Consider the following 21,024-nt stretch of genomic DNA (forward strand, 5'->3'; position numbering starts at 1 on the left):
TCATTTAAGAAACAGTTAGACAGGTACATGGATAGGACAGGTTTGGAGGGATATGGACCAAGCGCAGGCAGGTGGGACTAGTGTAGCTGGGACATTGTTGGCTGGTGTGGGCAAGTTGGGCCGAAGGGCCTGTTTCCACACTGTATCACTCTATGACTCTATCCAACAAAATGAGTAAGAAAAGGTGGAGAATTTGAAAGCATTTAATTCTAATTGGATATTATGCTGAGAAACTACTAGAGGGATGTAGGTTTTGATGTGGTGAATAATTTCATATTCACTTAAGTATTTTTACTGAGTGGTTATTAATCCCCTTTGATCGGTTATTTTTCTGTTGAGTTCCTTTGTTTCTTATGCTATGCACCTTATTTAGTCAAATCGCTGGGTGCATAACTTGCTTGACTGCCTTGAGACGAAGGGATCTGTGTAGATGACTCTCACATTCTCTCTCTTTCCTTCCCTGTAGTGATAACACTTGGATTCTGGGTGGGTGCTTACCCACAATAGCATGGCTGAAATTAGTCGCTGAACTACAATGGTGAACTACAAGTCCAGTTAAAAAAGAAAGTACAAAGTAAATGGGAATTAATCAGGGGAAGATTGTACTATTTGATCTTACATGGGATCAATGATACAACTAATCTCAATATGGTTACGAGCAGTTAGTCTTGTTTCACCACACAACCACTTCCACACTGTTATCAGGCTTCTGAATTGTCCTTCCATAAGCTAGGGTACTGTCCCATTCACTTCTACTCCAATGTAGACACTGGACTTTGTCTCTGGAACTGGTGCGCTACAATGCTAGAAGAACTATATTCTGTACTTGTAACCTTCCCCTTTGCTCTACCTATTGTACTTCAGTATGGCTTGATTGTATTTATAATAATGGATGGGATTTATATAGCGCCTTTCTAATACTCAAGGTGCTTTACATCGCATTATTCATTCACTCCTCAGTCACACTCGGTGGTGGTAAGCTACTTCTGTAGCCACAGCTGCCCTGGGGCAGACTGACGGAAGCGTGGCTGCCAATCTGCGCCTACGGCCCCTCCGACCACCACCAATCACTCACACACATTCACACACATTCACACACAGGCAAAGGTGGGTGAAGTGTCTTGCCCAAGGACACAACGACAGTATGCACTCCAAGCGGGATTCGAACCGGCTACCTTCCGGTCGCCAGCCGAACACTTAGCCCATTGTGCCATCTGTCGTCCCGTGTGGTTGTGTTTATGTGTGGTATTATCTGATTTGATTGTCTGGCATCTATATATTACTAAAACTCTCATCTTGTGTGTGTGTGTGCATGTGTGTGATTCATGGCCTGAATTACTCCAAAACCATACACAATAGTGCTACAATTTTTGGACCACCTTACTCACCATTGTGCTGTGGTGCATCAAGTTTCCTTCAGATTGATGGTAAATTTTACAAGTTATTCACATTTAAAACTTTAAAACATTTACTTTTCACTTAACTTCTCAGTGTCAAAAATCCAAATCCTTCCTGGTCCAGCCCGCAGCAATGTTGCAATCACAGACACTGAGTCCTGGCTGCAAGTGAAATTCAAAGTTTTTTCCTGGCAGCATTTTTTTTAAAGTTTAAAATGAGGGAGGGTGAATAAGAGGAAATTAGTCGCCCTTGCACAGTTGGGGCCTATGGGTGAGTGGTGGAATATTGTGTTGGGGAACAGGTTGCATTGGGGGACCAGGCCTCCCGTGTGTCAGGGACCCAATGGGTCCCACTTGGTCTAGTGTAAAATAAAGCTTTTCACTGTGCCTTGGTACATGTGGCAATAATAAACCTAAACTTTGATTAGTACGGGTGTCGGGGGTTATGGGGAGAAGGCAGGAGAATGGGGTTGAGAGGGAAAGATAGATCAGCCACAATTGAATGGCAGAGTAAACTTTATGGTACAAAAGACCTTATTCTGCTCCTATAACTTTTGAATTATGAACCTAGAAAATAGAGGCAGCACTGTGGTATAGTGGTAGAGTTGCTGCCTTACTTAATGAGTGTTTGTGAATAAATTACCAGGAGGTCAGTGTAAGAAGAGGAGAATCTAGGACAAGAAGTCATGGCCTCAGAATAAAACGATGTTCCTTTGGGAAGGAGATGAGGAGGAATTTCTTTAATCAGAGGGTGATGAATATGTGGAATTCATTGCCACAGTAGGCGGTGGAGACCATCAACGAATATTTTGAAGGCAGAGATAGATAGATTCTTGATTAGTATGGGTGTCAGAGGTGATGGGGAGAAGGCAGGAGAATGGGGTTGAGAGGGAGAGATAGATCAGCCACGATTGAATGGCGGAGTAGACTTGATGGGGCAAATGGCCTAATTCTGCTCCTATCACTTATTAATTAATTTGTGTTTAAGAAGGAACTGCAGATGCTGGAAAATCGAAGGTACACAAAAATGCTGGTAAAACTTAGCGGGTGCAGCAGCATCTATGGAGTGAAGGAAATAGGCAACGCTTCGGTCTGAAGAAGGGTTTTCTTCACTCCATAGATGCTGCTGCACCCGCTGAGTTTCTCCAGCATTTTTGTGTACCACTTATTAATTCATGATGGGATTACATGGAGAACAGCCATAAACTCAATGGGCTGAATGGTCTTCTTCTATGTCAAATGGAAATATGAAATACAAAATGAAATAGGTTAAAAACCATTCTTTCAGCCCACAAACACATTCTTTGATTACCCACCCCTGCAGTGCCAACTGTCTTGTTGACTGGTTGCTAAGGAGATGCATATTTCAATTGAGTGCAGTATATGTCCCTCGGCCTTTTGAAGTCATTTTTTCTGCGTTTGGTTTTTCACAGCGTTCCTCTCCGCTGCCTCCATTTATGATTTTATTGTCCTGTTTATTGCTCTGGCAGCATTGAAATAGAAAGGAAAATGTAAAAATAGATCAGAGAACAAGAACGGAGGACCGAGAGGAGGGGAAGAACAGCGGAGTGGGCAGATAAAGAGGTGTAGCGGGGAAGCACCGCGATGCAGTGTGAAGCTTTAAAACATGTAAGATTATAAAGGGTTTGGACACGCTAGAGGCAGGAAACATGTTCCCGATGTTGGGGGAGTCCAGAACCCGGGTCCACACAGTTTAAGAATAAGGGCTAAGCCATTTAGAACGGAGACGAGGAAACACTTTTTCACACAGAGGTTGTGAGTCTGTGGAATTCTCTGCCTCAGAGGACGGTGAGGGCAGGTTCTCTGGATACTTTCAAGAGAGAGCTAGATAGGGCTCTTAAAGATAGCGGAGTCAGGGGATATGGGGAGAAGGCAGGAGCGGGGTACTGATTGGGGATGATCAGTCATGATCACATTGAGTACTGGCTCCAAGGGCCGAATGGCCTACTCCTGCACCTATTGTTTATTGTCTATTGTCTCATATCACCGGCGAGCCAAGTTCAATCCTGACTTCTGGTGTTGCCTGCATGGGGTTTGCATGTTCTAGCTGGGAAGAAACTGTCCCTGAATCTGGTGGTAGACAAAAAATGCTGGAGAAACTCAGCAGGTGAGGCAGCATCTATGGAGAGAAGGAATAGCCGACTTTTCGGGTCTTTGGAGTGTGGGAGGAAACCATGGATCTTGGAGAAAACCTACGTGGTTTCGGGGAGAATGTACCAACTCCTTCCAGACAGCACGCATAGTTGGGATCGAACCCGGTTCTCTGATGCTACAAACGCTGCAAGGCAGCAACTCTACCGCTGCGCCACCGTGCCACCCGGGAATGATCTTAACTTTCTGTTTCCGTGCTGTTGGACTGTCAGACTCAATAAATAATTGTGCCAAATCTAGAAAGCAGTAGAAAAGTTACTTGTAATAACTATCTCCAATGCTGTGAAACACAAAGCAACAAAATGTGATGAGAACAATCAAAGTTATTTGTGAAGCTTTTATCTGCTGATTAAAATAGGTTCAATTATAGATTAACTGCTTGTTAGAAAAAAGACCAATCTTATTGGTCATAATTTTCCAGCATGATTCCAGCAGATTTTCCGGCAGATTCCATTCCGTGAAAATCAGAAACGGCAGCTGCTGGAAATCTGAAATCGAAACAGGAAATACTCTTGAGAAACTGTCATCATACCCAAAATGGTAGTTGGTTTTTCTTTCCACAGAAGCTGATAGAAATGTTCCAGCATTTGTTGTTTATATATATTAATATAAACCTGAAGGGTAACTTTTTTTATACAAAGGGTGGTGGGTATATAGAAAGAGCTGCCAGAGGAGCTGGTTGATGTAGGTGCTGGCTCGAAGGGCTGAATGGCCTCGTTCTGCACCTATTTTCTATGTTTTTTCTATGTAATAGTGCAACGTTTAAGAAACATTTAGACAGGTACATGGATAGGACAGGTTTAGAAGGATATGGGCCAAAAGCAGGCAGGTGGGATTAATATAGATGGGACATGTTGGTCGGTGTGGGAAAGTTGGGCCAAAGGGGGGTTTCCATGCTGTAAGACTCGATGACTATCATAGTAGATACGATGAGAATAGTGGAACTGGGAGATTAGAATGACATCGCTGCAGGAAGCAGAGCTAGTGGAAGTGTAGTTCCACCTAAACAACTTGCCTATGGACAAATATGTTCAAGTGAGGACAAACGGATGGGTAACCTTAGTGATTGAAACATTGCTTTAGATTTTAGATTAGATTAGAGATACAGCGCGGAAACAGGCCCTTCGGCCCACCGAGTCCACGCCGACCAGCGATCACCCCATACACTAGCACTATCCTACGCACACCAGGGACAATTTACAATTTTTACCGAAGCCTATAAACCTGTACGTCTTTGGAGTGTGGGAGGAAACAGGAGCATCCTGAGAAATCCTGGGTCACAGGGAGAAAGTACAAACTCCGTACAGACAGCACCTGTGGTCAGGATCGAACCCCGGGTCTCTGGCGCTGTAAGGCAGCAACACTAGTACTGCACCACCGTGCCGCACATTTGCTGTCCAAATTATGGCACCTACCATGCACGTAAAAACGGTTCCTTTTTACCCTTTTAATTTTAAATTACAAATTTCCTTCTACATTTCCTTTCTCTTTCTCACTCCTTGTAATCCCAACTTTCAACATAAAAATTCATTGAATGGGATAAAATTAGGATGTCTAGAAAAATAAGTTTTGCTTATTTCAGTCTACATATCCGTTTAAATACCGCCTGTCAGCTCTCAAGCATTAAAATTAACTGTTACATCACTTCAGCGGCATCTCTTGAGATCTTAATTATTGTTTCAGACGATAAGATGTCAGCAGTAAGTTAAAAATGTTCCTTTTTGACATTTCTTTTCAGTTTCTTTTCTCTTTCTCTAAACCCACTGTTTTTTAAATTTTCCTTGCTCTCCTAAAGGCACGTGCTTTGATAGGATAAAGTGTAGGAAATTGCAGCAGATGCTGGATTAAACCGAAGATAGACACAAAATACTGGAGTTACTCAGCTGGTCAGGCAGCATCTCTTGAGCAAAGGAACAGGTGATGTTTCGGGTCGAGACCTTTCTTCAGACTGAGAGTCAGGGGAAAGGGAAACGAGAGATATAGATGGTACACAGAACAAATGAATGAGAGATTTGCAAAAAGTAATGAAGATCAAGGAAAGGTGGAGCCCACAATGGTTCATTGTTGGCTGTGGGCGAGATTCTTCTTCTTTTCGTGTCTTTGAAGCTGGTTGACTATATGACAGTTTCCCATTCCTTTACACAGTCCTTTGCGTTTTTGTTGAACACTGCAAGATCCTTTGAGCTGCACTGGTTGGGTAGTAGGGGGCAGACAAGGCAGTGCTGCATTGTATGGTCCTCTTCTCCACATTCACAGGTGGTTTGGCCAGTTTCATAGCCCCATCTGGCCATGGCAGCTTTTGATCGCCCTGTTCCTGTTCTCAGGCGGTTGAGCGTCTTCCACTGGACCCATGGTGCTTCTGAGCCCGGAGGGAGGGCTTCAGAAGGAGGGATACCCATGTCAGTAGGAGGGGGGTCGTCCTCAAGCCTTTTTGTCCATAGTTGGAGTCTGGTTTCTTCCCATGATGTTATTAGGGGCTGGACATGGCTGAGAAAGCTTCTCCTGGACTTCAGCCGTTGGGCCGGGGGTACACGTCCATAGAGGAGGTGGCGTTCGTCACTGGTGGCCTTGGTCATCTCTACTCGGCTGGCGGCTTCCCGTCTCACATCAGCGAGATGAAAACGAGTTATACAGACAATGAAACTCAAAAGCAAAACTAGTACGATGACTAGGGTGGGGGAGGGACGGATGGAGACGGAATGCAAGGGTTACTTGAAATTGGAGAAATCAATATTCGTCGTACCACTGGGGTGTAAGCTTCCCAAGCGAAATATGAGATGCTGTTCCTCCAATTTGCGTTTGGTCTCACTCTGACAATGGAGGAGACCCACGTCAGGAAGGTCAGTGTGGGAATGGGAGGGGGCGTGAATGCATTTCACTTAGAGTCTGCAAACAGAGGGAGGGGGTGAAGAGAGCGGCTTTTACTTGAAATTGGAGACTTCAATGTTCATGCCTTTGGGTCGAAGGCGGTCTCATACCGTAGAGATTTTTACAGACCAATTGACGTCATCCACAGCGATTGATTCTGGATCGAAGGGACTTGGCTGCGTTTTGGATATTGACTGCCCAAGGCAGGAACTGGCTCTGGCTCTGGCTGACCGACCACCCCCCCCCCCCCCCCCCCACACACACACACACACACACACACCATACACAAATATCAGTGAATATACCCGACGGCTAAAATGGTTCGTTGCTGCTCTCGTTTCCCGAGTTTCCATCTCAGACACCCAGCATTGATTCTACCTTGAATTTCAAACATTTGCAACATTCGCTCTCTACTCTCCAATTTCAAATCTCCAGCTTTGAAATTACGACAAACAACAAGTGTTTTAACTGCAAATTTCCCACCAGACAAATCACAGGGCGCCGGTAGACTCACTGAACCCCAATGTGAATGGAACCACTCCGGCGATCAGCAGTGGGCGAGAAGAGAGACTTCGAACCGTGTATCTTAGTGCAGTGAAATCAATCAAACAGCGAGGCGTGTTAGAAATATTTATTTTAACCAACAGTGAAATATTTCGGGAAAAAAAATCCAAATCTTCCCACTCGTTTTTTTTTTGTTGACGCTGCAGTTAAAAAAAACCCTAAAACGACAACATCTGAACAGATGATTTTTCTAAATGAACAGGTTTTTTTTTAAAAACATTAGTTGTGACGCCCCCTCGTTGTGTTTAAAGGGGCCGCTTTCTTTACCCAGAAAGTGGTGAGCTACTATCGGTTGGCAAGTGGACAAGAATTAATATCCTGTCCATAAAATATGCAAAGTATATTGTTATGTACAGTGTGTGAACAGTTTTGAAGAGCGATCTAATCCGGATATTGATGTGGTTTACTGATGTAGTCCTTTTTGTTTTAACAACAAAAAACACACAATATACTTGGTTGTGGCAAATGGTGATTTGTAAAAAAAAGATATGCATTCTTAAAGACGGAAATGCCTCTTTAAAAGAGGGATTGCTGGCGAGAGCAGCCGCCTTGGAAATCCCTGATGTCAACAAACCGCCCACTTGTATCAGTATGTCGAAGATGGCAGCCCGCTGCCCCAGCGATCTGTTCAAGGCAGGGTTTTTGCCAGAACATTGGCTCGCGAGAAATTCTCACCTGCCCGTCCGAGAAGCCGCCGGGACCGTCGTCAGCAGCGAGGTACAATTATAAAAGAAAGGTAAATAGCCATGAAAGGGAAGAGGAAAGAGGAAAATAGCCTGAGCCGGTGCGGAAGCGGATTGGAAAGGATACAAAGAGAACATGTATCCGTGGATTGATACTGTACTGTAGAGGTTTGCGCCACCACGTGGTGCTTCTGCGGGGAGTGAAATTGCAACATTGGTGTAAGTTACAAAGAGACCGAGCCTGGATAGTGTGAGTGAGTGAGTGTGTGTGTGAGAGAGAGAGAGAGAGACACTACCACAGCCAAATGGGGTCCCAGGATCAACCACCAACACGTGAGTGCAACCTTTCACCCACACACACCCACCACCAGCGGCTCAGAAACCACAATCAACCTCTCTCTTCCTCATCTTTCGCCCTTCAGATAAGGCACACACACACACAGCCATATTTTTTCCCCTTCTCTCGATTGGACTCCCGATTTAATTCTCCGCTTAAAATGTGCATTCTGGCATTTACTTCAACGTTAACACGTGTACTTGACAATCGTCTTATAAAAATCGGCAATGATTTTTTTTTTTTGGTGTGTATGTGTGTGTGTGTGTGAGATCTTGCCTTGTGTTACTGTTCGAGGCGAGATGCTGGGTTGGATTAGAACAAGTGCGCAGGCGTTTCCATCCGCCGAGAAAATGAGGCTGAATCTACCGTGGCCAACATCACAGCTTTAATGAGCAGATGCTGGTTTAAACCGAAGATAGACACAAAAAAGCTGGAGTAACTCAGCGGGACGGGCAGCATCTCTGGAAAGAAGGAATGGGTGACGAGACTGAGAGTCAGGGGGAAAGGAGACGAGAGATATAGACGATGATGTAGAACAATGAATGAACGATATGCAAAAAAAAAGTAACGATGCTAAAGGAAACAGGCCATTGCTCGCTGTTTGCTGGGTGAAAACGAGAAGCTGGGGGTGGGGAGGAATGTAGAGGGAATACTTGAAGTTAGATAAATCAATATTCATACCGCTGGGTTGTATGCTTCCCAAATGAACCATGAGATGCTAATATTCAGCTTTAATATTTTCTCAAGTCTGCTTTGGTATAGATTATTCTGTGGGATTTCTCCATATTGCAATAAATCCCCTATAATAATTCCAAATATTTCAAAGAGCAATTTAGTGGGGTTTCTTTGACACTGCCTGTTAATGTAAACCATTTATTCCGAGCAATGAAGAAACTTTAGATAAATTATACACCATTTTTAAGGTCGCCATGATAAATGGTTCAGCTTAGCATAAATTTTACTTTTGCGAAAGTTCCCAGGATCGTAAACATAGATGCTCCACTGAATATTATGAATGAGATCCCCACACTAAGATAATATTGAAGGAAATATTTTCATTTATATTTGAAGATTATACTCTCCAGATCTTGTATCCAATGGTTGAAAGGAGCGATAGGATACAATGTATTTCATGCCATAAAGATCAACTGGGCCTGGTGGGGTTTATTCCTGGAGATAGAGTGATACAGTGTGGAAACAGGCCCTTCGGCCCAACTTGCCCACACCGGCCAACATATCCCAGCCTGCGTTTGGTCCATATCCCTCCAACCCTGTCCTATCTATGTACCTGTCTAACTGTTTCTCAAATGTTGGTATAATCCCAGCCTCAACTACCTCCACTGGCAGCTTGTTCCATACACCCACCACCCATTGTGTGAAAAAGTTACCCCTCAGATTCCTATTAAATCTTTTCCCCTTCACCTTAATCCTATGTCCTCTGGTCCTCGATTCACCCAGCCTGGGCAAGAGACTCTGTGCATCTACCCGATCTATAGATCTCATGAGTTTATTAACCTCTATAAGATCACTCTTCATCCTCCTGTGCTCCAAGGAATACAGTCCCAACCTACTCAACATCTCCCTAAAGTTCGGACACTCTAGCCCTGGCAACATCCTTGTAAATCTTATCTGCCCCCTTTCCAGCTTGACAACATCTTTCCTATAACACAGTGCCCAGAACTGGACACAATATTTTAAATGCGGCCTCGCCAATGTCTTGTATAACTGCAACATGACCTCCCAACTTCTATACTCAATACTCTGACTGATGAAGGACAATGTGCCACACACCTTTTTGACCACACTATCTACCTGCGACTCCACCTTCAAGGAACTATGCACCTGCACTCCTAGATCCAATGAGACAGTTCTTGCATCCAACACCATTATAAGGTTTAGGAAGTATTCCTGCTCTCCAGAGATGCTGCCTGTCCCGCTGAGTTACTCCAGCATATTGTGTCTATCTTCACCGTTATAAGTTAGAATTTACTACCTGATCTGAAAATTAACCAATGCTCCAGGTTTCAGCTCCGATCTACTATTCGGAAGAATATCTGCATTTATCTAGCACTCTTCATGCCCCAGTCAGGATTGCCAAAGCAATTTACATCCCAAAGTAGTTGTTAGAATGCAGGGAGCACAGCAGTCAAATTGTGAACAGTAAGTTCTTACCAATAACAATGTAATCATTATAATATAATCTGCTTTTCCAGTGATGTTGAAGGACAGATAAATACTTACCAGAAGACCAGACATGTTACCAGACAGAGAGGCACAGCTTCTTCCCCTCTGTCATCAGGCTTCTGAATGCTCTGTCCACTGTCCAGTTCGCCTCTACCCCATTGCGGACATTGGACCTTGTGTGTGGAACTGATGTGCTTCAATGCTGAGAACAATATTCTGTACTCTGTATCTTTCCCTTTGCTCTACCTATTGTGCTTGAGTTTGGCTTTATTGAATTCAGATAGAAGGGTCTCGACCCAAAACATCACCCATTCCTTCTCTCCAGAGATGCTGTCTGTCCCGCTGAGTTACTCCAGCATTTTGCGTCTATCTAGAGTATTATCTGAAGAGAGACACAAAATGCTGGAGTAACTCAGCGGGACAGGCAGCATCTCTGGAGAGGAGGTATGGGTGACGTTTCGGGTCGAGACCATTCTTCAGAGAACGTGTCAAATCTACACAGACAGCACCCCATCACGAGTGCATGGTTGTCTCTGGTGCTACTCGTTTTCATCACGTGGGGGATTTCCAGTCAGAGTTTGAGGAGTTTATTGCCACGTGTACCGAGGTGCAGTGAAAAGCTTTTGTTGCGTGCTATCCAGTCAGCGGAAACACAATCCGAGCCATCCACAGTGCACATGATAAGGTGAATAACGTTTAGTGCAAGATAAAATCTGATCGAAGATAGTCAGAGGGTCTCTAATGAGGTAGATAGTAGTTCAGGACCGCTCCCTAGTTGTTGGTAGGATGGTTCAGTTGCCTGATAACAGCTGGGAAGAAACTGTCCCTGAATCTGCAAGGTGTGCGTTTTCACACTTTTATACCTCTTGCCCATGGGAGAGGGGAGAAGAGGGAAAGGCCGGGGTGTGACTCTTCTTTGATTATGCTGCTGGCCTTGCCGAGGCAGAGTGAGATGTAGATGGAGTCAATGGATGGGAGGTTGGATTGTGCAATACATTTAAGCACCGTATTAATACATTTAAGCTCGTGCTCAATGGTCAATTAGGAGTGAGAACATTTACCAATAAATACCTGAGACCAGTGGCGGACTGGCCAGGGTGTCAGCTTGCCTGATGGCAAGTGGGCCCCTGATGAAGTGGGCCCCATTTGTCGCCTGGCAACCAATATTTTTAGACCCAGTCCGCTACTGCCTGAGACCAGCGTATGTTTTCTCCGGGATCTCCGGTTTACCCCCACACTCCAATGACATGCAGGTTTGGAGGTTAATTGGCTTGGTATTGTAAATTGTCCCTAGTGTGTGTAGGATAGTGTAATTGTGTGGGGATCGCTGGTCGGCGTGGACTCGGTGGGCCGAAGGTCCTGTTTCCACGCTGTATCTCTAAACTAAACTAATATTAAAAACATGGTAGACACTGATTTATTTGGCATTTCTTCAGGTACCTGACCAGTGATGAATAGCTGCAATGCCAAAGGTGCCACCTGTTTGAACGTAGAAATAATATAGCACAGGAACTGGCCCTTCGGCCCACAATGTCCATGACGAACATAATGCCAAGACAACTAGCCTTGTCTTCCTGTACGTGATCCATGTCCCTCCATTCCATGCATATCCATGTGCTAATTGTGTCTTACACACTACTATCGTATCTGCCTCCACCACCACCCCAGCCAGTATGTTCCAGGCACCCATCGGCCTCTGTGTATGAAACAAAAACCTGCCGCTCACAACCCTTTTGGTTTGAAGGGCAAAAGTGAGTGTTCTGTCTCCCCTCTGTTAAAAAATAATTCCGCTGATATCCTCACTGATATTCCTTGTGCCAAGTACCATGAAAGCAGATGATCTGGTCATTTATCTCAATTATGTCCTGTTCTTTTTAATGGGCTGCCAATTTGCCTGCAAAGAATGAACTGCACTTAAAAAAACAAACCTTTTACTGGCTGTAACTACTTGGCATGTTGGGGGCTGCGAAAGATTCCAAATGCTATCCATGTACCTGTCTAAATGTTTCTTAAACGTTGTGATAGTCCCTTACGTCACCTGAGACCACATCATGAAATCCAAAAGAGATATTGTATGTAGACAAAAGTGCTGGAGAAACTCAGTGGGTGCAGCAGCATCTATGGAGCGAAGGAAATAGGCAACCTTTTCGGGCCGAAACCCTTCTTCAGACAAATATATTGTACGTTAGTTATAGGTTAACATGCTGGGCGATAATCCCTCTAGATTGGGCAGTTTTAAACTTCACCTGATACTTATTTTGATATTGAATAATATAATTGAGCAGAATAGAAAATGAACATTAAAACCAAACCTGTTGGATTATGGTGGAAAGGAACTGTAGATGGTGGTTGACACCGAAGATAGACACTAAACGCAGAATAAGGGTCTCGACCCGAAACGTCACCTATTCCTTCTCTCCAGAGATGCTGCCTGTCCCGCTGAGTTGCTCCAGCATTTTGTGTCTACTGTTGGTTAAAGTAGGTTAAATGGCTTCAATGTGTGAATGTAACACTTCAGCTGTGACTCTGCTCACTTTATCTGTTATGTATTTCTCTTCAGTTCCCAGCACCATGCAGTAAGCCCTATATTTTTTGTACAGTGTTTGGTCCTGGATAGATGCCCTAATCCCAATATTGTCAGTTAATGCTGCCATACAACCCTCTTTATGGTGGTCATAGTGGACAGATTTCAATTGCTTCAGTTTGAAATGCACAGGGCTTTTAAACAAATCATCTAATCCACTCGGGCTGATTATCAGTCAATGCTTTCATTGTGGTGTCCCAGATTTACTACTTAGAATCTGTTTACATTAAGTTTATGAAGACTTGCATCATAGTGTGAGTGGTGGAGTTTTCAGGCAGTTGTTTTATATATGTTTGTACACTTGACAACTCTCACACCAATGAAGAAAGGCACCAAGTTGCTGGGGTAACTCAGCAGGTCAGGCAGCATCTCTGGAGAACATGCATAGGCAACATGGGGTAGGGAGGAACTGCAGATGCTGTCTTAAACCGAAGACAGACGCAAAAGGCTGGAGTAACTCAGGCAGGCAGCATCTCTGGAGAAAAGGAATAGGTGATGTTTTGGGTTGAGACCCTTTAGTTTAGTTTAGAGATGCAGCGCGGAAACAGGCCCTTTCGGCCCACCGGGTCCGCGCCGACCAGCGATCCCCGCACATTAACGCTATCCTATTACTCACTAGGGACAATTTTTACATTTACCAAGCCAATTAACCTACAGACCTGCACGTCTTTGGAGTGTGGGAGGAAACCGAAGATCTCGGAGAAAACCCACGCATGTCACATTGGAAGGACGTACAAACTCCGTACAGACAGCACCCGTAGTCAGGATCGAACCCGGGACTCTGGCGCTGCATTCGCTGTAAGGCAGTAACGCCACCGTGCCACCCTTCTTCAGACTCTGGGGGGGGGGGGGGGGGGAAGGGAACGAGAGATATAGACATTACTTAGGAGAATGAATGGAAGATAAGCAAAAAGTAACAAAAATGAAGGAAATGTGGGGCACACGAGGCCATTGTTGGCTGTGGGGAAGATGATAAGTTGTACAGACAGATAAGCGCAACAGCGCAACAGTAAAACTAGTATAAAGACTAGGGTGGGGGAGGGATGGAGAGAGAGGGGATGTAAGGGTTACTTGATGTTGTTCATACTGCTGGGGTTGTAAGCTGCCTAAGAGAAATATGAGGTGCTGCTCCTCCAATTTGCGTTTGGCCTCGCTCTGTCAGTCGAGGAGGCCCAGGACAGAAAGGTCAGTGTGGGAATGGGAAGGGGAGTTAAAGTGTTTGGCAACTGGGAGATCACGTGGGCTGAGGCAGCATTTTGGGTAAGGACTGTTCTTCAGACTGAATAATTTCTATCCATATTCTCCAGAGATGCTGTCTGACCCGCTGAGTTATTCCAGCACTTTGTGTCTTCTTTTTGTCAGCAAGCATCTGCAGTTCCTTATGTCTAGAGCAGTGAAGGTGGTTTACAGATTGATCTATCATAACAAATATTTGCCATACATTCCTTCGATAAACTCAAATGTATACACAAGGAACTGCAGTTGCTGGAAACTTGAGCAAACCACACAAAGTGCTGGAGGAACTCAGCGGGTCGGACAGCATCTATGGAGGGAGATGGATAGACCATGCTGTCTGTCCATTCCCTCCCCCGATGTTGCCTGGCCCGCTGAGTTCCTCCAGCATTTTGTGTTTCGCTCAATGAACTCCAAGCCTGACACCCAAGAACTTCTTAAGAACTCTGTGGGAAGGAACTGCAGATGCTGGTTTAAACCATAGACACAAAATGCTGGGGGTAACTCAGCGGGGCAGGCAGCATCTCTGGAGAGAAGGAATGGGTGACGTTCCAGGGCGAAACCCTTCTACAGACTAGTCGGGGAAAGGGAAACGAGGGATATAGACAGTGTTGCCAATTTCCTTTATCATCTTTACTTTTTGCATATCTTTCATTCTTTTCTTCTATATCTCTCTACATATTCTATCTATCTATCTATCTATCTACATCACTGTCTATATCTCTCGTCTCCCTTTCCCCCAACTAGTCTGAAGAAGGGTCTCGACTCAAAGTCACCCGTTCCTTCTCTCCAGAGATGCTGCCTGTCCCGCTGAGTTACTCCAGCATTTTGTGTCTATCTTCTTAAGAAAACTGAGGCTTCGGCGAGGAACATTGTGAAGCCTTGTATTTTACCAGTGATTCGGCTGTGATTGGGAAGGGGAGGCACAAAAGCACAATGCCAGTGATTTCTGATCCTTCGACTCTACGGACGGCTGCAGTTGGCAGATTTTTAATGACCTGCGTATAATCTATTCATGGAGATGGCAATGATTTCTGCCACTCAGATTTACAAACAGAAACCAGGAATTGATCAGTGGGAAGTAATAATTTGGCCATCACGGCTGTGCCTAAGTCTTTGAACCACGTATCCAATTAGTCTTGCACCCTGCTGTGAGTCCTCAGCGCTACAATATTTTCCTTTTTAAATATAATGACAAACCTTCACATCTCGACCTTAAAGAGATGAATTGCTAAACTATATGCTGGGGGGGGGGGGGGGGGCGGGGGGCGGCACAGTGGTAGAGTTGCTGCCTTACAGCGTCAGAGACCTGGTTTCGATCCTGACCATGGGTGCTGTCTGTATGGAGTTTGTACGTTCTCCCCGTGACCGCATGGGTTTTCTCCGGGATCTCGGGTTTCCCACACTCCAAATATGTATAGGTTTGTAGGCTAATTGGCTTTGGTAAAAATTGTAAATTGTCCCTAGTGTGTGTGGCATAGTGTTAGTGTACGGGCTTCGCTGTTCGGCACGGGCTCTGTGGGCCGAAGGGCCTGTTTCCGTGCTGTATCTCTAAACTAAACCATAAGGCCTGTAGATCATTAACATTTTAAATAATTTTGTTATTTTATGATCAATAAAACTAATTATTGAAAATGATATTAATGAAAAAAACGAAACTAACCCCAGATAGCGAATAATAACTGAGAATAATTTTGTGTTTTTTTTTCTTTTCAATGAGATTTCTTATTGCACCAGTTATTGCAAGGCCAGAGCCTCTCCAAGAGCTTGGGCCCTTGTAAAATTGTAAAGTTGTCCCTCGTGTGTGTGTGTGCGTGTGTAGGATTGAGCTAGTGTAATGGGTGATTGCTGGTCGGCATGGAGTTGGTGGGCCTGTTAACGTGCTGTATCTCGCAAGTAAATTCTGGTTAAAATTCACTGGAAAGTTTTGAATTGTATATGGTTGGTTTTCTTTGCTCACCTTTAAGGATTCAGAGAAAACATTTGCGCTTGTCATTGTTTTGGTACCTTTAGCTGGTTAATCACCTTGAAGAAAGCCCACAATTGTGTGGCATCTGGTCTCAGATGAAAAACTAACTTGCTGTAAGGAAGCTAAATCATCTGTCTCCAGCCCTTCATCACACTGACACATTTCTTTCTCTGCCCACTGTCTCAGACAGGTTCCGGTTCGATCCTGGCGTCTGTATAAACTCCTATTTCCTTCCCATTGAACCTAGATCATCACAAACATCCGACCAATCGGCCTCAATACAACAATACAATTAAAACATTTATCTTTGCTTTTGCTACACGTAGACTTGTTTAAAGAGTCATAGAGTCTTACAGCGTAGAAACAGGCCCTTCGGCTAACTCGCCCACACCAACCAACATGTCCCATCTAGACTAGCACCACCTGCCTGCATTTGGCCCATATCCCTCTAAACCTATCCTCTCCATGTACCCATCTAAATGCTTTTTAAATGTTGTGATAGCCCCGGCCTCAACTTCCTCCTCCGGCAGCCCTTTCTTTATACCCACCACCCTTTGTATAAAAAAAAGTTACCCCTCGGGTTTAAAAGCAAATGCTGGAACTTTTCTATCGGCATCTGTGGACGGAGAAACCAGCTAACATTTTGGGTCCCAATACATTATCTGGCTTATTTTTCCATGTATGCTACTTAACTATCAAACCCAATGACAAAGTCCAATGTCCACAATGGGGAAGAGATGAATTGGACAGTACCCTCACTTATGGAAGGACCATTCAGAAGCCTGATAACAGTGGGGAGGAAGCTATTCCCGAGTCTGGTGTTATGTGGTTTCTATGCCAAAAAATCTAAACCAATACCGGAAAATCATTTTCGTGTCCGTTTAAAAATAAATAAATAAATAAATAAATATATATATCTATATCTATATATATATATTTTTTCAATTAGATTTCTGGTTTGGCGACCAGTTATACCAACCCCTTTGCCTCTTACTGACCTTGGGCCCTGCTCGTTTAGTTTAGAGATGCAACATAGAAACATCACCAAGTCCACGCCGACCATCGATCACCCAATCTCATGTTCATAAGTTCTAGCAGCAGAATTAGGCCATTACGTCTACTCTGCCAATCATGACTGATCTATCTTTCCCTCTCAACCCCATTCTCTTGCCTTCTCCCCATTACCCCTGACACCCATACTATTGAAGAATCTGTCAAACTCCTCCTTTTAAAAATATCCATTGACTTGGCCTCTACAGCCAATGCATTCCACAGATTCACCACCCTCTGACTAAAGAAATTCCTCCTCATCTCCTTTCTAAAGGAACGTTCTATAACTGAGGCTAAGTCTCTGGTCCTGGGCTCTCCCACTATTGGTGACGACAGATGGCACAATGGGCTAAGTGTTCGGCTGGCGACCGGAAGGTAGCCGGTTCGAATCCCGCTTGGAGTGCATACTGTCGTTGTGTCCTTGGGCAAGACACTTCACCCACCTTTGCCTGTGTGTGAATGTGTGTGAATGTGTGTGAGTGATTGGTGGTGGTCGGAGGGGCCGTAGGCGCAGATTGGCAGCCACGCTTCCGTCAGTCTGCCCCAGGGCAGCTGTGGCTACAGAAGTAGCTTACCACCACCGAGTGTGACTGAGGAGTGAATGAATAATGCGATGTAAAGCGCCTTGAGTATTAGAAAGGCGCTATATAAATCCCATCCATTATTATTATTATTATTGGTGACATCCTCTCCACATCCACTCTATCCAGACCTTTCACTATTGGGTACGTTCGAATGAGGTTCCCCCTCATCCCTCTACTTTACTGATCCTTCCTGTACGTCCTTCACTACCTTCCTGTCTGCTTCAGTGTCTGGTTTTATTTTTTGTTCCTATCCCTTTGCTCGAGGGTCTGCATGGCTCAATTTCCACCCAGATCAGACTGTATATAAGTTTGCTTGCTATGTGCAGTTTCTTCAATATTCTGGGGTTTTGGTTAATGAGAAACGAGTCACTGTAAATTCGCAACCAGGAAGTGAAAGTGTAAGAGGAATAACCTTGGTGCAACTGAAACCACAATCGGTATCAAAACCTGAGCCTGGCCTTTTGCAGTGAATAACATTGGGTTTGACTAGATGCCTGAAGGCATCAAAACATTTCTTGGAGAATCCCCGATGGGTTGTGGAGGGATGGAATGAGAATGATCAAGAAAGGTTTATGAAACATTTTGTTCATAAATTCATAAGTGATAGGAGCAGAATTAGGCCATTCGGCCCATCAACTCTACTCCGTCATTCAATCATGGCTGATCTATCTTTCCCTCTCCACCCCATTTTCCTGCCTTCTCCCCGTAACCCCTGACACCTGTACTAATCAAGAATCTATCAATCTCTGCCTTAAAATATCCATTGACTTGGCCTCCACACCCTTCCATGGCAATGAATTCCACAGATTCACCACCATGTGACGAAATAAATTCCTCCTCATCTCCTTCCTAAAGGTACGTCCTTTTATTTTGAGGCTATGGCCTCTGGTCCTAGACTCTCCCACTAGTGGAAACATCCTCTCCACATCTACTCTATCCAGGCCTTTCACTATTCAGTAAGTTTCAGTGAGGTGTCCACTCATCCTTCTAGACTCCAATGAATACGGGCCCAATGCTGTTCTTATGCAGATTTTATTCAGGCATGCAGGAGAGATGGGTGGTGGCAGGAACCTTGTATGCAAACCTGTTGATTTATGGTCACCAAGTTGCAGTACTTGGTATAATGTGTAGAAAGGAACGGCAGATGCTGGTTTAAACCATGATAGACACAAAATCCTGGAGTAACTCAGCGGGTCAGGCATCTTCACTGGTGAAAAAGGAACAGGTGATATTTCGGGTCGAGACCTTTCCTCAGGCTGTGACACAAAATGCTGGAGTAACTCTGGTGCATCTCTGGTGAAAAGGAATAGGTGATGTTTTTGGGTCAGACCCCATCTTCAGACCAGATTGAGGAAGGGTCCCGACCTGAAATGTCACCTTTTCTTTTTATCCAGAGATGCTGCCTGACCCACTGAGTTACTCCAGAATTTAGTGTCTATCTTTGGTATAAACTAGCAGTCTGAAAAGTGAAATATTTGTGGATCAGGCAGCATCTGGGGAGGGAATGGACGGATGACTCTTTGGGTGGGGACCCTTCTTCAGACTCCCCTGTAACTCTGAGGAGTTTGAGTTTGGTGATTTGGATTTAAAGTTGCAATGGGAAATCAACTTCAAAGGTCTATTTTTAATCATTATATATAGAAAGGAAACCATCAGCAAAGTCAGGAAAAAGCTTGTATCTCTGCCAATTGTGGTTAACTCTTTTGTTCCCAAATGAATTTATTTCTAACTTAGGAAGAATTTATCTTGTAGTGCAAAATATTCGTCATAGTGGAGAAATAGGGTGGGTGAAGTCTGAATTTTAACCTTTAGTAAGTTTTGTTGCGATTAATGGCAGTGACTGGCAGAAGAGTGGGGAGGCTGGAGCAAAGGGGAGTCAAATGTTTAGTTTAGATTAGAGATACATGGAAGAGACGGGACCTTCGGCCCACCGAGTCTGCACCAACCAGCGATCCTACACATTGGAGACAATTCACAAATTTTTTTTTTTTACCCGAAGCTAATTAACCTGCAAATCTGCACGTCTTTTGAGTTTGGGAGGAAACCGGAGCACCCGGAGAAAATCCATGTGGTCACGGGGAGAACGTACAAACTCCGTACAGACAGCGCCCGTAGTCAGGAACGAACTCTGGTCTCCGGCGCTGGAAGGCAGCAGCTCTACTGCTGCGCCACCGTGCTGTCCAAATTGGCAGGTTAAAATACAGTAAGATAATATCAAAGTCAACAACGCAAGGCTCACTGGGTGGATATTTAATATCTCCCTGGCTTCGTTTGAAGAGTAGACCCATGAAGATGTTGAGACTCTTTCTCTCTGGGTTGTGTATGGATGGAATGAGACTGATCGAAGTGACGCAGATCTAGTTTCCTTTGTCAGCCCTGGAATGGGAAGAGTTAAAAGCAGCAAACTTCATTGTGAGCTTTGCTTTCGGTTTGAATCTAGAGGGAGTGCAACGTTACTGAGGGAGAGGTGTACCATCAGGGCTATCAGCCTTGAAACGGGACGTTAAGTGGGCACAGGTCGTATAGCTGTTGTCTCGAAGCTCTGAGTGAATGATCCTGACATCCGGTGCTGTCTGTGTGGAGTTTGTACGTTCTCCTTGTGGCTGCATGGGTTTCCTTTTAGTTTCCTCCCCCATCGCAAGGACGTATGGATGGGTAGGTTGATAGGCCGCTGTAAATGGCTCCCAGCGTGTAGCAGTGGTAGAATGCGAGGGAGATAATTGGAATATGTGGAGAATGACATGGGACTAGTCCACTGGCTGCTTGGTGGCCAGGGATTTCTCAGTGTGTTGAAGAAACTTGTGTAAAACTCTGACTTGAACTTGACTCTGCAGCTGAATGTTATAGCCCTGTCCCACGGTACGAGTTCATTCCAAGAGCTCTCCCGAGTTAAAAAACAATCAAACTCGTGGTAAGCACGGAGAATGAACGTAGCGGGTACGTCGGAGCTCGGGGACGTCTCTTAGCGGCTCGTAACGCTAACGGCAGGCACTCGGGAAGACTAGCTAACGGCAGGTAAGCACGGGAAGACTCGTGAAGATTTTTCAACATGTTGAAAAACGTCCACGAGAGCTCCGAGTACCGACGAGTGGCCATTACCGTAAATCTCCGAGTTCGAATCAGGGCAAACTCGGGAGAACTCTTGGAATGAACTCGTACCGTGGGACAGGGCTTTGAAAGTTTAACCTGAGCGGTAATTTTTTTTACACAAAGGGCGGTGGGCGTATAGATGCCAGAGGAGGTAGTTGAGGCAGGGACTATCATTATGTTTAAGAGATATTTGGACAGGTACATGGATAGGATGGTTTAGAGGGATATGGGCCAAGTGCGGGCAGGTGGGACTAGTGCGGTTGGGACATGTTGGTCGGTGCGGGCTAGTTGGGCCAAAGGGCCTGTTTC

General features: G+C 44.7%; 1 protein-coding gene across 4 annotated transcripts in view; it reads left to right on the forward strand.

Annotated features, from left to right (window-relative positions):
• The first annotated feature begins 7,261 nt into the window (after positions 1-7,261).
• tbkbp1 (TBK1 binding protein 1) overlaps positions 7,262-21,024 on the forward strand; it is a 109,076-nt gene continuing 95,313 nt past the window's right edge. For 2 of the 4 annotated variants that reach the window (XM_033035022.1, XM_033035023.1), the window contains exon 1: positions 7,262-7,737. The gene's annotated coding sequence lies outside the window, so the exon portion shown is untranslated. Of the gene's footprint in view, positions 7,738-7,884; positions 8,018-21,024 lie in introns of those variants that run through there. The other 2 variants (XM_033035020.1, XM_033035021.1) reach the window with 2 other exon arrangements.

The sequence above is a fragment of the Amblyraja radiata genome, chromosome 16 (genome assembly GCF_010909765.2).
Source record: "Amblyraja radiata isolate CabotCenter1 chromosome 16, sAmbRad1.1.pri, whole genome shotgun sequence".
Lineage (NCBI taxonomy): Eukaryota > Metazoa > Chordata > Chondrichthyes > Rajiformes > Rajidae > Amblyraja > Amblyraja radiata.